Below are 18,050 nucleotides of genomic sequence, written 5' to 3' on the forward strand. Positions count from 1 at the left end.
CATTTGGTTCCATTAGCTGCAGGGGCCTCAGAGGGTCCATTTGGTTCCATTAGCTGCAGGGGCCTCAGAGGGTCCATTTGGTTCCATTAGCTGCAGGGGCCTCAGAGGGTCCATTTGGTTCCATTAGCTGCAGGGGCCTCAGAGGGTCCATTTGGTTCCATTAGCTGCAGGACCCCCTGGAACTTCCTCGTTGCGACAACTCTGTTCACTTCATGGGGCTTCAGTCCAATGGCGTCTCTTCTACATAGACTTCTATTGCAGAAGAGCATGAGAAGTCCTGGACCGGAAGTTGGCAGTATGCAATGGACTCAGGGCAACAGCCCAGCTTTAATGATCTTAAATCCCTTTACTTTAGATGGTTTTTAAGGGTCGCCAGCCCCTAAACAGATTTTGTATTTGTATTTCAAACTCCAGCTTGTCACTCTCCAGACTTAAAGTACTAAAAGTAAAAGTACTCATATTGCAGAATGTCCCATTTCACAAGTTCAAACTGTGTACAAAATCTATAGCAGACCTACAAGCTCACAATGCGTCGCATTGTGACGCATTGTGAGCTTGTAAAGAATTTCCGGGGGTCCCCAGCCAAAAACGTTGAGAACCCCTGCTGTAGGATGTGGGGACTATCTGAGGAGGTACCATTTGAGTGGGAAAATGGTTACATTACAAAATTGTTTATAGGTCAATAAATAAAGTAAAATAATATAGCCATATCCTTAGGAGTGGCTTTTTATATTTTTCCAAAAAATAATACAAACAGCCAACAGCATAATATTACAACTTATGACTGTTGAACCTAAGGAACTACAACAATATTGTAAAGGTTTTTTAATGTAGTCAATAAGGCAGTGTGTTTGAATCTGCATATACAGGGCTCTCGCTTTTTCCTTTATTTGTCATATCGGTATCAGTGAATAATAACGCCCCGACCTGATTACACCACAGCAGTGGTTCTCAACCAGTGGTCCTTGAGACAGTTCCAGGTGGTCCCCATGCAGCTAAATGATGGAGAGTTGGTAACCAAATGGACCCTTATAGATCTTTAACTATTGAGAGACTTGAGAGTATAAATTAAACTCCTCCTCTCCTCTCCTCTCCTCTCCTCTCCTCTCCTCTCCTCTCCTCTCCTCTCCACTCTGCCTGCCTGTCGCACACTGATGCATAATTCATCTCTGTGCCAGTTTGAAGGAACCCCCCTCCACCCACCCCCACTATCTGTGAAGAACTGGAGAGAGAGAGAGAGAGAGAGAGAGAGAGAGAGAGGGAGCTATAGAGAGACATTAGAAAGGTAGAAACACAAATAATACAAACTACAAAAAAGTACGCCATCACATTATAAAATTAAATAGTGTGGTTTAAAGAACTGAACTTTATTCCTATACAAAATCACGACAGTACGTTCACAGTGAATGAGCCAACCAGAAGCATTCCGGTGGCCCAAACTGAACGCGGAAGTGTTGGCTGCACGCATAGAGCCCATTGTGATATAATTCACGCCAGCATTTATTGTCCCTGTTCAGCTCTTATTTTGAAAAGCCACATTTCCAGACTTCCGGTCGTGATGGTATGTTAGCGTGTTGGACGTCACCTCCTGTCTATCAAACGGAGCTTATACACAGGATCTATTTTTGATTGATACACAGGATTTATTTTTTTATAAATATTTGGACATTTAAAAACTTTGTACATTGGTGACTATAATCTACCTGATGTTGAGGCCTACAAAATCGGGAAAAATAAAAAAGAGGTCCAGGTGTTTTTTTGTGCAAAAACGTATTGGCTATTTCCCTATACCATAAGCCCTCAATGAATTGCATTGAATTAAATGGGAATTGAATGGGGCTATGGGGTGTTGTGCTAATTCGCTTATTTCCATCGAAATAAGTAGTAAAGTGTGCCGCTTGTGATATTATTTACATTATGAAGAGAGGATATATACAAAATATATATCATTTTGAGCGATGGAAATAAGCGAATTAGCACAACACCCAATAGCCCCATTCAATTCCTATTCAATTCAATGCAATTCATTTAGGGCTTATGGTAGGGGAATAGCCAATAGGGAGCTTTTGCACAAAATAACACCTGGACCTCTTTGGTGGGGACGTAACAACTACAAAGAAAGGTAAGAAAGCTTTTTAGTATGAAATTCTCCTTTAAGTACAGTATATAAAAACCGTCCTTCTTTTATTGGCCGGGTTTTTTGTGTTTTGTTTTTTTCAAGTGCCGTATGTGTTACCTTCGCTGCCCTGGCTGGCTGTCACTATAGTGTCCAAATGCCGGTGGTCGCGTTGCTCGCGCACAACGCAACAAACTAACAAACTTCGGGAGAGAACGCCACTATAAGCACTTTTCATGGCCACGGACAATAAAACTAACGAGAGCAGTCGGCACAGAGCAGCAGTCTAACTGGTTTTTAGTAGCCTACATACTACCAATGTCTGCATATTGTACCCGTTGTGTCTGTCTGTGTCCCTTTTGTGCCCATATATGGAGACCCATGATGTCATTAGTATGTGCCCATATTTTGCATGGCTATATATGGAGATATCGGTCGGTATTGGTATATATTATTACAAAACACACTGTACGAAATATTATTACGAAGCTAACCACTATATGTCGGCCATTTGAAAATAGCAGATCTACAAGCTCACAATGTGTCTCGACGCACACGTACGCGTGCACACACACACACACACACACACACACACACACACACACACACACACACACACGTATGACCCAGATTTGGCCCCTGCCTCCCTCCCTCCCTCCCTCAACCACTTAAGTCCCATACGTTGTTGAGTGGGATCCCTCAGGGGTGTACCCTAGTGTCTCTTCACTTTTCACATACATTAAGTATCCAAAAATAGCCTCTATAGCCTACATCTCTATGGTCTTGTAAAAGCTTTGCTAGATGTTCTGCTAATGTTCTCCAACAACATGTGGATGGATGCTGACCCATTGAGGACGGGAACCCCTTTTGGTGTTGTAAGAATTACCGGTATGTCAATCTTCAGCTATTGAAATATAGCAGATCTACATGAAAATGTGGCGCAAATCTTTCAATATATATTCTTCCAGAGCAAACGTTTTTAAAACAAATCTTTGCTTCTGGGAGGGGTCTTTGGAACAACATATTTTCAGATGGGGGTCGGTGGCCGAATACATATCATTCTGGGGGTTCTTGACATGAAAATAGTTGAGAACCACAGACATAGAAACATGGGTTTTTCAAGAAAACTGTCAGGATTTAGAAGACATCTGTAGAATCGTCCTGGTCTAAATGGGTTAACGGAGCGTAGTTTGGCGTCAGGGCCCTGCCTCCATTGATCCCCAGTTTTTAGAAGACTTAGAAGACTAGATTTAGAAGACTTTTTTTTAAGAATCGGCCTCAAGTCTAAATAGATGTTTTCCGACAACATGCTGATGGAGGTAAGTGGCTATTAGCCTCATTTTGAGGCGGGTCAGCTATTGTACAGTGGTTCTCAACCAGTGGTCCGGGGACCCCCAGGGGTCCTATTGTACAGTGGTTCTCAACCAGTGGTCCGGGGACCCCCAGGGGTCCTTGTTGGGGGTTCCAGGTGGCCGCCATGCTAAATGATGGAGTTTTGGTAACCAAATGGAGCCTTTAGTTTTTACACTAAAGCCTCATTTAGACTGCAGTCACATTCAGTCAAATCTGATTCAGTTCTCAAATCTGATCTTTCGTTCCGACCGTTCTTCACATTGCCGTTTTGCAAGTGACCAGATCTGATCTGTGTGTTCAGACTGGCAGCCAGATACAGCCTAGAATCAGAGCTGTGCCACATCCATGCAGATTGGAATCTGAGTTTGTTTAAACAAGTGTAAACGCAAACAAGTCAAGATGGGATATGATTTAGATTTACATCAGATTTGAAATCCACCTCTGAATGTGGCTCAAGTCACATTCCATGGCACAGATCTGATTCAGGCTAGATTTGGCTGCCAGTGTAAATGAGGCCTTAGACTATCCACTATCCTTAAGCCGTAATTAGAATGTCTGACGCCTTGCGATGCTTGTCGATCAATTGTGTTCAGTGCCTTCGGACACCAACGGTCCAACGCGTGACCAAACCAAAACCCTTAAGAAGATTGAGGCATTCCGTTGTTGTGAGAGAACCTGGAAAAATGTCCTACCATATTTACTTGCGGTGACATTTGTCAGTATCGCAATACAAGTATACACGTGTGTGAGTGTGTGTGTGTGTGTGTGTGTGTGTGTGTGTGTGTGTGTGTGTGTGTGTGTGTGCGCGTGTGTGCGTGCATGTGTGCGTGCGTGTGTGCGTGCACGTGCGTGTGAATCATAGACTGTAAAAAATATGGACAAAGCGTTCCGCGGGTCTAACATGAACATAAAATGAAGCCTGTCAGTCCTTGCAATGGAAGTCGCCATCTTTCTAGATCCGTTTGGGCCCAGCTGGCCCATTGGCTGGCCCAGACAACGAGGCGGGACTTCCCCCCTTCTTCTTCATTGGTTTTTATTTTGACTCGAGTGGGTGGGGGATCCCGTTCATAGACTGTAACGGTAGCCACGCCCCTCAGAACATGCGCGACTTTATGGTCATTTTCTTTATAAATGGGACCATAATTTTCCAAAAATAATATTATGACATTAGAAATGAGACTTTAAACTAGTGACTGGAAGCAAAAAGTATTCATGACCATGTTTATTAAGGTAATACAGTCTAGGTGAAGTTGGGCCCAAATACATGGACTTCTATGGGTCTATGGGTTTTTTTGAGCCCAATGACAGCGCCACAACAGGCCATTATATGAACTTTCATTTCCTTAGTTGCTTCACAAAATATCTGTCTGACTGCCCCCCTGGTGTGAATACACAAGGCATTGCCAAAGAAAAGGACACACCCAGCATTCAGTGCTCTTCAGAGGTAGAGAGAGTGTAGCCCAGCCTGATGAATTATTGAGTAATATCAGCCTCTGTGCAGAAAGAAAAAAAGAATAGCAATCTTCCAACCGTGAAGTGTGAAAAGACGTCACTTCACTTGCAGACCAAGAACAGGGATCTGGCACTATGGACTGGACTTTACTGTACTGGTAATGTTACTGTACTGTACTGTACTGTACTGTACTGTACTGTACTGTACTGTACTGTACTGTACTGTACTGTACTGTACTGTACTGTACTGTACTGTACTGGTACTATTACTGTACTGGTACTGTACTGGTACTATTACTGTACTGGTACTATTACTGTACTGGTACTATTACTGTACTGTACTGTACTGCCCTGCACTACACTGCACTGTACTGGTACTATTACTGTACTGGTACTATTACTGTACTGTTACTGTACTGCTAACTCCACCACCTCTCCCCCTCTCAAAATGTCTGCTAAAACAGCAGTACTGTACTGTACTGTACTGTACTGGTACTATTACTGTACTGTACTGTACTGTACTGTACTGTACTGTACTGTACTGTACTGTACTGTACTGCTAACTCCACCACCTGCATGTGGCTATTTTCAAAGGCCCTGCTTCCACTCTGGAGCCGAGGCCACTGAGGCCAACGCAGCCCACATCCCTCAGTCATAGTCGCTGACCCCTGGTTATTAAACTCATATCCTTCCATGCTGTATGCACACACACAAGTCCAGCCAGAAGACTCGTCTATATAGGTCCAGTTGCAAGTTGTAGAGGGGTGCAATGTTTATTTATGTGGTTACATTTTGAATGTGAAAAGGGTTGCATTAAAACATCTGTGTGGTTTTAGATACCAACCATCGGCCACATGGTGTCTTTATACGTCGCCATGCAGTGCTCTAAACAAACATAAAATTCCATAGACTTGGCTGCCAGCGTAGTGACATTAAATGTGTGTGTGTGTGTGTGTGTGTGTGTGTGTGTGTGTGTGTGTGTGTGTGTGTGTGTGTGTGTGTGTGCGCACGCGCTGAGCTGCGTTATCATAGCTGTGCAGATGCGAGGAGGCATTCCCCCCCCACCCCCCAGAGCAGGGAAGCATTGATATGATATTTCACACGCACACAAACACACACACACACACACACACACACACACACACACACACACACACACACACACACACACACACACACACACACACACACACACACACACACACGTGCGTGCCAGGTCACCTCAACACCTCAACAATGGCAGCTTATGGAAAAACCTGAATCCCATGCAGGTGCATTCATGTTAACCAATAACCACCATCTCTCCCCCCCCCCAGCAGTAGCTCATCCACACTTTGTTTCCAGTAAACCAAATCCAATCCCACTAAAAGCTAAACGGCGCTGCTCCTAAAGTTGTCCCGACGACATTTAAACGTCCATCCAGTTAAAAAATTATAATAATTTACAGGTTGGCACAAGATGAGCCTGAGTCTGTTGCCTCGCGGCGGTGAATACTTAATGTTTTTCTTTGGCGATCCTCCAAAAATACAAAGTGTGTTCCTTCATCAGTTCAATAAGGGACACGTCTTTTATATAGTTTCCAAATAAGGGACCCATATTCCTTATTGTTCGGGACGGGACTGGCAACCCAACACCCGCCACGCGGAATCTTTATTCCTTATTGTTCAAGGGACGGGACTGGCAACGCAACACCCGCCACGCCTAATCTTTACTAGTTGACTAGTTTACTAGTCGACTAGTTGTTTAACTACCTATTATGTAAAAAAGAAAAAAAACATTTATTTTTGGAAATAAATGTGTACATTTAAAAACTGTGTACATACTATAACTAGAATCTACCTGATCTTGAGGCCTACAAATAAAACAACAAAAGAAACTTCAACTAGTACCAGCAAGGTCGACTAGTGGATTCACTAGTGGACTAGTGGACTAGTAAATCCACTAGTTGACTAGTTGCTTAATGCCCTAGCGTGTGCGTGATGCCGGAACGACTTTTACGTGTGTGCCGGTGTTAATTGGGTTAATATGGAGCGTGCACAGACCTCTTGTTAATTGGGTCAGTGTACGGGTTGGGTTAACCCATTCAGGGCGGGAACCCCTTTTGGTGTTCTAAGCATTATGTCATACTTTAGCTGTTGAAAAATAGCAGATCTACAAGCTCATAGCGCTGCACTCTGTGCCGCGCGACGAGCTTGTAGATCTGCTCGTTTTGAAAAATCGTGAAAATGTGGCTCAAATCTTTGAATATATTCTTTCACAGCGAACATTTTTGAGGAACAATATATTTTCAGATGGGGTCGGTAACCAAATTACATATAAATGTTGGGGTCCTTGAGCACCACTGATTTAGAGACGTAGGTTTTTTCTGAAAACGGTGATGATTTAGAAGACATTTTGTAGAATCTGGTCTCAGTCCTAGATGGGTTAATTGGGTTAGTATAGAGATTTCCACGAGCGTTGAAGGCTGCTCGCCGAGACGCTGACAGTTCAACATCGATCAGTCCCACAACTACATTTACTACGGTAAAGATTTTGCTTTGCTGCTGAGAAGAAGTGTCCAGCAGAGGGACTCTGTCTATTCAGGGAATCTGAATAGAAGACAACGCACTGACAATCTACTGACCTGTTCAGTTTCTGACAATCTACTGACCTGTTCAGTTTCTGACAATCTACTGACCTGTTCAGTTTCTGACAATCTACTGACCTGTTCAGTTTCTGACAATCTACTGACCTGTTCAGTTTCTGACAATCTACTGACCTGTTCAGTTTCTGACAATCTACTGACCTGTTCTGTTTCTGACAATCTACTGAACTGCCAATGACCGGACATGTGAAGTACTCATCTGTACATAGTAACAGAGTATTCCTACATTACTATACTTTTACTTTTACTCAAGTAAAAACATCAGAGTGTTCACTGGTCTGAACTCTGAAGGGAGCAAAGCAAGCAATATGCAGACAAGCAACATGCAAACACACGCATGCATGCATGCATGCACGCACGCACGCACGCACGCACGCACGCACACACACACGCACACACACACCCAAGCAACATGCAAACACGGCACACGAAACATGCAAAACCGCAGCGAAAACATGCAAACACACACACACTCACACTACGATTACACAGCGACAGATTATACATGGGCCCGTGCCTCCAAATATGAGAGAACGAAGAGGGAGAGAGAGAGAGAGATAGAGAGAAATTGATCCATTAGACTAACAGGAACAAAATGAGTGATGATAGCAGTTTGATGGCCTGCATGCGTGTGCATGTGCGGTGTGCGTGCGTGCATGCGTGCGTGCGTGCGTGTTTGATGGCTTCATACACTCAGGAGAACAACAGAATGAAGACTGAAGACCCTTCCGGGGTCCCACAGGTTCCGTTTGAACCATCCTAGGATGTTACATTAACACTAAGAACTCTCACAGTGTGTACCGAGAGAGAATAGACATGTGTGTAGTTGAATAAATATGGATCTGTGTGTGTGTGTGTGTGTGTGTGTGTGTGTGTGTGTGTGTGTGTGTGTGTGTGTGTGTGTGTGTGTGTGTGTGTGTGTGTGTTTGCATGAGAGTTAGAGAGAGAGAGAGATGAAGGACCTGCAGTTGTCTTTCATGTGAAGGTGAATACATAAATAGACTAAATTAGATGATCAGAAACACGCCCAGAATAGCCCATCCTTTCTGTCAACAGCACACACAAAAGAATGTGACAACTGTCTCAGCATCTTCTACACATTCACAGCCACCGGGAATGAATGTAGACAGAGCCCTGACGCTCCGTTGTGACCGCACGTTAACCCATTTAGACCTGAGAACGATTCTACATCCTTCTAAATCTTGTTTCTATGTCAGTAGTTCTCATACATTTTCATGTCAAGGACCCCAAAAATTTATGTATTTGAAAGTTGAATTGAGAGAGAGAGGGGGGGGGGGGGGGGGGAGACTATTACAATGACTGTTGGTCTGTGTTCCTGAACATAAGCATCATTAAGCGAGCGCTGCACAGGAACAGGAAATGAATGATTCTCTGCTAACATGATTGAGCTTTGATAAGTGTGTGTGTGTGTGTGTGTGTGTGTGTGTGTGTGTGTGTGTGTGTGTGTGTGTGTGTGTGTGTGTGTGTGTGTGTGTGTGTGTGTGTGTGTGCGTGTGTGTGCATGCGTGCGTGGGTATGAATTACGTCAAGTGCCAGAATCAACATTGTGATTTATTTTGTCAATTACGTGAAGGGAAGTCAAAGTGTTAATTCAAGGTGTTCTGTGGAGATGAGGAACAAAGGGAAGTATCAAACACTGCGCGCCACACATACATACATACGTACATAAATACGTGTATGTCTCTCTCTTTGCTTCTTTGCTCTTATACTCTTCCTTGAGTTTCTCTTCTTTATACTTATCACAAACACCTCCAGCTTGCTGCCTAGCTGCTAAAAATAGACCTCTCTGAAGCTTCTCTCTCTTGACGGCTCACGAGTCACGACTTCGATTTAACACCTAGATAGACGTGAGGCTCGGGCTTTGCGACGTGACGGATCACGAAGAGACTTGGGTGGCGTGTCAGAGAGAAAACGCACCGCAGCAGATCCAATTCCACAGATGGACGGTGTAGCTTCACACCTCCGTCAAGGCCCAGAATCACGACTATTCCTGAGATTCAAATGTAGTCCTACGCATCTGCCGTAGGTGTTTCAACACACACAGAGCTAACTGTAGGTGTGATGCGTGGAGTCTCTCTTTCCATCAGCACCACCGTGGTTTCTGATTGGACGGGAGCTCCGTGGTTTCTGATAGGACGGAAACCGTGGAGCTGCTAACTACGTTTTTTCCCCTATTCATTTTTTTATATACTCTCAGGTGGTAAATTATAATGCTTTTACTACAATAACCTATGCCAATACCTTCTATTTCTGTAGAAAACATACTTCTCAAGAAGCTTTCCAGCTGCAGAGGCGTGCGTGCATGCTTGCGTGCGTGCGTGTGTGCGTGCGCATTGGAGCCTGGGGCCTTATGTTTTTTATATCTTTATATCTCTATATGAAAAGGTCAACCTTAAAGAAATGTCATCTTATCGCGTGAGCGACATATTGAACAGCATTTCAACGTCTACCAAACGACGGTGTTCGATTCTCCATACAGTGGATTAGCTGAAGGAAAATGTCACGCTGACGAGATGAAAAGCGTCTTCACATGGAAGGAGTACAAAAAAAAACACCATTAACTAGAGATTGCAGAAACCTCTTATCTCCACATTTGATCTTTTTGTGGGTTTTTTCCTTCCGTATTTATTTTTATTTTTTTATATTTTCTTATGCCACGATTTTGTAAACCATTTTGTGTCATTTATCTACACACTCCCTCTGCAAAAACCGTGTCGATATATGATTTCACACAGTATAACCCCACAGTACTGCAATACTACGACTACTATATACAATGCTACTATATTAACCCCACACAGTCACAGAGTAACCCCGCCCACACTGTAATCCTTTTTGGTGAATGATATAGCGGTGACGAACATTCTGCAAAACATAGCCAATCTACAAGGTCACACTGCTTCTGCATACATAGGAGACCCCCGGCTCCATGCATGCCACTCAGTCATGTTTGTATATTTGGTTGTGGATGAGTTTCTTTAAAAGCAGCGAGCGAACGAACGAAGAGCCTCTTATGTGATCTCCTCCTCAAACTGCTCTTATTAACCCATTTAGACCGGAGACCAGATTCTACAAAATGTCTTCTAAATCCTGACAGTTTTCTGAAAAACCTGCATGTTTCGATGTCAGTCATTCTCAAACCATTTCATTGGACCCCAGAAATGATGTGATTGGCTGCGAAAACATGTTGTTCCATGCAGAGACCCCTCCAGAAGCAAAGATTTGAGTTAAAAACATTTGCTGGGAAAGAACATATATTCAAAGATTTGCAAACATTTTCACGATTTTCCGCTATACGAGCTTGTAGATCTGCTATTTTCCAATAGCTAAAGTACAACGCAATGCTTAAAACAAGAGGTTCCCGGTCTCAACGCGTTAAGCAGCATCACTAAAGCCTGGAGGATTCTCTTACCAAGCCGATCGATGCGGAACCTGGCTCTCCGCTGGTCCCCGCGGGTCCTCCTCCCCTCCGAGCCCATCCCACACACGGTGGAAAGTAACATAGAGCACATGTACTGTACGTGAGTACAGTATAGGCATTTATCAGACGCTCTTAATCCAGAGCGATTTACAGTAAGCAAGAACAACACAAAAATAGTCAACCACTAGTACATCTCAGCCAAAACACCCTATATCTACTCACCGCCTTATTAATCCATCCATCCGATCAATGGATCAATCAATCAATCAATCAACGTCCTACTGTAAAAATGTAATCTTTGTGTAAGACAACAATAGCCGATTTGCTCAAGACACACATGACGAAAAATCTCCATTCATTCATTGTCAATGGGCATATAATGTTAGTGTAAATCTACACTATAGCAAACTAGCATGTCTGAGAGGTCATTTTGACATATTTTTTTAGATTTTGAAGTTAATTATCTTTGCCCTTCCATCACCTATATCTACCATCTCAGAAGTTTTTGACATCTGAAACATTTTTTCTTCAGTCATGCTGCTAGTGATATAGGAGGGGCTATAGCGCCACCTCAATAACCTCCTGGGAGGCCACAGTCTCACAGCTGACCGCCCCCTTCCCAGAGAGCGAGCGGAAGTCCCCTGACACTCCATCACTACCCACGGCAGCTCTAGGGCACCTGTCCTGTCACTGTGTCTTTACCCGTGACAGGACACGACCATCAATGTCCCAGTGGTGGACAAAGAACGTCCACTCAACCCCAGTCGAGTCAAGGTAAATAATCCTGGCCAACTAACGCTGCGTGAAAAGAGTTATAACGGGCAATTATGGGCATAAACCTCAAGTTTAGCAGGCATATACAGTAATATACATGCAGGTGTGATGGTACAATTCGGGAGTTTATCGGAGTTTGTTAGAAAGTTTAACGAGAGTTTCCTGTAATATATACATCCGTATTCCATGCTTTTTGCGCAGTGTAAAAGTGGAGTAGTGGATGCAGAGGCATGTCTGAGGCAAAGGCATGAACTGTACAAGTAATACGTAAGGCAAAGGCAAAACTGTACATTGTACAGGAGTACAGGCCAGTGTTGATTTCGTCAACCTTTTTTTCACTGAGGAAAACTAAATGGAAACTAAATGAAAACTAAGCTATGGGGACTAAAACTATAAGACTAAATGTATTGACAATTTCGTCAACAAAATAAAAACTAGACTAAAATGTTAGGAAGGGACTAGTGGACAGGAGATCCAGTGTAAATCATTTTACACCTTGGTTGCATGCTGAAAATAGACGATCTACAAGCTCACAATGCGTGTAAAATCAGCCATTACAACGCCATCAAGGCCCGCCAAAATACATTTTAGTCGACTAAATCAACTGTAGATTTAGTTGACTAAAATTTCATGACATTTAGTCGACTAAAATCAGACTAACACTAAAACATTCCAGGTGACAAAAATGTGACCAAAACTAAAATAGACATTTGTATAGACATATCAGACCACAACGTCACATTAGCCTGAAAGGTTTCCTCTACGAGGTAACTCTCAGAGTTAGATTAACATTGATTTTACAATATAAATTGGGGGTCCCAGAGATAGAAATGCCATTACATGGGGGTCCGTAGACTAATCCATGTCAAACTGGGGGGGTCCTTGAAATTAAACTGGTTGAGAATCACTGCTAGCTCATATGGGGGTCCCTGGCATGTCTTTCCAAATGCGCGTCCGTGGGATAATTAGTGTCAATTTGGGGGGTCTTTGACATGAAAAATCAGCATGATTTAATTTGATGAACAACCTCTGCCATCTTGCCTGTCTGTCAGCACTAACATAGGCTACACAGTGTACTGTGTGTTGGTTGGCATTACGTCCACGCCATCATTAAGCACTGATGATGACAAACAGAGCTTATTAGTAAATGAAGGAACGGTTGACGGAGGAGTTGATTCACTTTACATAAAACAAACAGCATGTCTTAGACTGGGACAGGTTTCCATGCTATTTCTGGTCATGCGTTGTCAACACACAAGCACGACGTGCACGCACGCACGCACGAATGCATGCACGCACAAGTCGCATGCTCGCACACACGCATGCACGGATGAACGCACGCACGCATACACACACGCACACACAAACACACACACGCATACACGTCACATGCACGGATGAACGCAGGCACGCATGCATACACGCACACACACAATTCTTCTACAATCTCTAATTGTGTATAGACTTCTTGTAAATTAAGTAATGCAGATGTTTAACAATAAATCTAACTCTTGAGAGTGTAAAATTAAACCAAATGGACCCATACGGGTGCATTTGGTTTCATTTTACGCTCTCAAGAGTTAAACTCTCCATCATTTAGCTGCATATGGGGACCACCTGGAACCGCCTCAAGGACCACTGGTGGTCCCCGTATACCTCTGGCTGAGAACCATTCATGTAGGTAATGGACTTCATGCCCCGACGCCATTTAGCAGCCCATCCGTCCATGTGAGACACAGAGAATACCACACACACATACTGTAAACACACGCACGCACGTACACACGCATGCACTGACGCACGCACGCAGAGAGACAAGAACCCACAGGCTAGATGGTGCCAGATTTCTGTGTTCCGTTGACACAAGGAGCGGGAGATTAAAATTCACACTCCACTAACTCACCCTCGAGTGAATTCTGTTAGAATTAACAAATCCAGACCCAGGGGGTCCTTCAGAGGCTGATAATGTGATGTGGAGGAACGTGATGTGGAGGAACGAGGAGAAGTGTTTTAGGTTTTTACATCCTGCACCATGACATGGAAAAAGGGAAAGGCTTGAGGCTTTAAGCTGCAGGACTCTTATTCCCCACTGTAAGACAAGAGGTGAAAGCCCCCATGTGGGTAGCGGGTTCTGAGTGAAAATCAACTGATAATCATCAGTAGGTTACTCATCAAGACGATCTTATCGACCTACTGCACATGCTGGGAGCCTACTGAGAACTACAACCCACATCATACCCTAACCTAAACATAACCGCAAGCACGGAGCAGCACAGCACAGTCACTTCCGTGTTTCCTAATGGCAGCCAATAGTCTCCCAGACTACATGCAGTATAGGTCGACAAATATGTATGATTTTTGGGGTCCTTTCTTTCACAATAGGGTGTTAATGTCAACTTGTGGTGCTGTTATCTACTACAAATAACATTGAGTGACTGCGGCTTCTTCCAGCGGTGAAATGTCCCTTTAAGACGTGCAAAATAGGGCCCCAAGACTCCAAGATTGTGTTATCATAAAACCTGTCTACTACTGTGTTTTACAACGTTGCGTGTGATCTTATCAAATGCACATTATTGTATTTGGACGACAACATATAAACTGTAATGAAATTCTAGTGCGCTACGCGTATAGGACAGCAGTCTCCACCCCGTCAGACATGAATCAATACTTATGGATTACAAAGCTGCTGCTGCTCTGGGCTAATGGGATATCATCTTAATGCCAACATTAATACAACTCTAATACACTTCCTGGCATAATATTAGTTTTCTTTTTTAATAATGCACCCCGACATTCATTGACGATATAGACCAGGGCTTCTCGACCTTTTCAGGCCGTGGCTCCCCAAAAATCACATTTGAAACAGGAAGTGAATGGCTGGCAAAACATGTATCAGGTATAGCGCTGAGCAAAGTGTTGCCTATAGCAACGGCCACTGTCAAAAAAGAGAGATTTATATCATGATGACACTGACACTCAATGACGTCACAAATGTCGCTAAACAAAATGTCATTCAGCAACTTTTACCCGAGGCAGCATGTGGCTGCGGCCCGGGTGGGAACTATGCCTGAACGCCATAGGTCAACGCCGCTGGTTTTTGCCATATTAGGAGATCAACAGTCAACGGGCTCCCTTGATTGGCCGAATCCAACTCATCCGCTTTGTGGATTTGTCGGACTGTAGGACTCTGGTTCTGTTACGGAAACAGGATTACTTTACGAACCCGACCTACAGTGTGAGAAATGCTCCGTCTGAACAGTGCCCCGGGGGAGGATCCTCCTACTTCGCAGCCGTCGCGGTGCGTACGGCACGACGCAGTACGGCGCGGCGCGTATATGAGAACCCGTTCGTGTGCGTTTTAGCCCCGGTGTCTTTACGCTGGAGGACGGTGCGCACAGTAGTGACGCCTGCTGGCAGAGGAGGAGAACGTCCCACCAAGCTGTACAATTTACAATTTAGCAGTGTTGTTTTTAGTAGCATTTTTAGTCTTTTGGTCTTAGTCTTAGTCACATTTTGCCATTTCTATCCTTGATAGTTTGTCTAGTTTTAGTGTTTTAGGTTTTAGTCCAGTTTTACTCAAAAATAAAATATGTATTTCATTTTTGACCGTCTGTATTACAATCATATCTTAAATTATATATTTTATGATGACTAAACAGTAGGCCAAAGTGGGGTCCGGGGACCCCCAACTTCCCAAGGGTCCTTGAGAGAGTTCCAGGGGGTCCCCAGCTAAATTATAGTTTGTAACTCAGAGAGTGTACAGAGTTAAAACTTTGATTTTACAATATAAATTGGGGGTCTCAGAGATAAAATGCCATTAAATGGGGGTCCATAGCCTAATTCATATCAAAGGTCCTTGAAATTCAACGGGTTGAGAATCACTTCAGTAGGCTATTATCATAAAGTATATCTCAGTTTGAAGATTCAAATTATGGATAATAACAATACAACTAGCCTAATTTATGCATCATTCATTAGCAATAAAAAAAAAGCCTCATTATTATACTCAAGGGAAAAATGCACCCTATGGCATGCACTCACACATCTTTATCTCTTTTTGATATTGTGTATATTTATATATGTACTCTTTGTTGTTATCTTTTGCTGTTGCCGTTATTATTTTTCTCCTTTCATGTGACGAAACAGAGTATGTGCAGAGACTTGACAGAGAAAGAGGACAATTATGTATTTGTATTTATGCTGGGGGGAAGGTGTGGGGAAATGAAATGGTTAAATGAAAATGTTAAAATAAATAAAATAAATAAATATACATATATACACTTGTATGTTTCTCTGCTGGATAATTCTCTGCTGGATAATTCATGGTTTAACCCATTTAGACCTGAGCTTGATTCTACAAAATGTCTGAAATACCTCATGTTTCTGTATCAGTGGTGCTCAATATTTCATGTCAAGGACCCCAAAAACTATATGTAATTGGCCACCGATCCCCATCTGAAAATAATGTTGTTCCAGGTGCACCCCCAGAAGCAAAGATTTTAGATAAAAACGTTTGCTCTGACAGAATACATATTCAAAGATTTGCGCCACATTTAAAAAAATAGCAGATCTACAAGCTGTTAGATGCTATTTTTCAATAGCTAAAGTATAACATAATGCTTAAAACACCAACATGGATTCCCGTCCAGAATGGGATAAATGCATGGAGCAGACAGAAGGTCCTCGGTGGTGACCCTCCTGTTTAGTTCAAGTCTATAAACATAGAGATACGAGATTTATCTCTGCTGGGTATATTCATAGAGATATACCAGGTTTCTCTGCTGGGTATATTCATAGAGATATACCAGGTTTCTCTGCTGGGTATATTCATAGAGATATACCAGGTTTCTCTGCTGGGTATATTCATAGAGATATACCAGGTTTCTCTGCTGGGTATATTCATAGAGATATACCAGGTTTCTCTGCTGGGTATATTCATAGAGATATACCAGGTTTCTCTGCTGGGTATATTCATAGAGATATACCAGGTTTCTCTGCTGGGTATATTCATAGAGATATACCAGGTTTCTCTGCTGGGTATATTCATAGAGATATACCAGGTTTTTCTGCTCCGGTACTCTAAAAGGCACGGAGCAGACAGGAGGTGGTCAACTAGTGACCCTCCTATTTAAGTCAAAACAACGGGTGTAATGAGGTGAGGTATACACACACTCGCGCCACACCATGCGCGGAAGCATGCACGCAGGAACACACGCACGCACACACGCACGCAGGAACGCACGCACACACACACGCAAACCCAGGACCTTCTTGCGTGTCATTGTCGGGGGGGCAGTGGACTGACCTCATGCTTCCTTATATGCATGAGTATAGTCCAAGCTGCTTCTTTTCACCTGACAGGGGAGAGTTTCCCCGGCCGGACGTAGCGCGTGGGAGGAACACGTTATTCCGACCAGTTCCTTTCCCCTCCATCAGCCACCCTGGCTGGCCATGGGGAGGCAGTATAGAGACCAGGATTATTGCATGATTTTTGTGAGGGTATCTACCCTAGGGGACAGGGGGAGAACATGTGAGGGTACCTACCCTATAGGGACACAGGGAGAACATGCAAACTCCACACAGAAAGGCCCTTTGCCAACACGAAGGAGAGAACACGCCCCCAGCATCCCCAGCAGGAATGGAACCCAGGACCTTCTAGCTGTGAGGCGACAGCACTACCGACTGTGCCACCGAGCCCCTTTAATACATTTCTAACGTTATTCTCTACCCCGCAGCCTGAATCTGTTCCTAATTGTAAGCCCAATGAATCTAATTATATAATTTTTCGAATGATCAAAGAACCATTTCTATTGTGAAGGCACAGGAAAAAATTGTCATCCTCACGGTGTCCATCGTTCAAATTCTAATATACGTGTGGGGCACGCACGCGCACATGCACACGAGCGCACACACGCACACACACACACACAGGGGACGGGAGCCCTCCTCCACAGCATAGTAAGCAGGTTCCATTCATCGACATGCAGGGTCCATGCTTTAGGAGTCATGGTTTCACAGCCTGGGCGACACGAGCAGAATGTGAATGAATGGATCTGCTGGCTCACACACACGCACACGCACACGCACACACACACACACACACACACACACACACACACACACACACACACACACACGTGAGCCAAGCATTACATTCACTCACTCATTCACTGTCTCTCACTGTTGTATACATTGACACAGATAATAATAATTTACACTATTTTACACTATTTATGTGCTATAAAAGTCAGTCAGATATAGTATAATAT

The sequence above is a fragment of the Protomyctophum bolini genome (genome assembly GCF_963924005.1).
Source record: "Protomyctophum bolini genome assembly, chromosome: 5".
Taxonomy (NCBI): Eukaryota; Metazoa; Chordata; class Actinopteri; order Myctophiformes; family Myctophidae; genus Protomyctophum; species Protomyctophum bolini.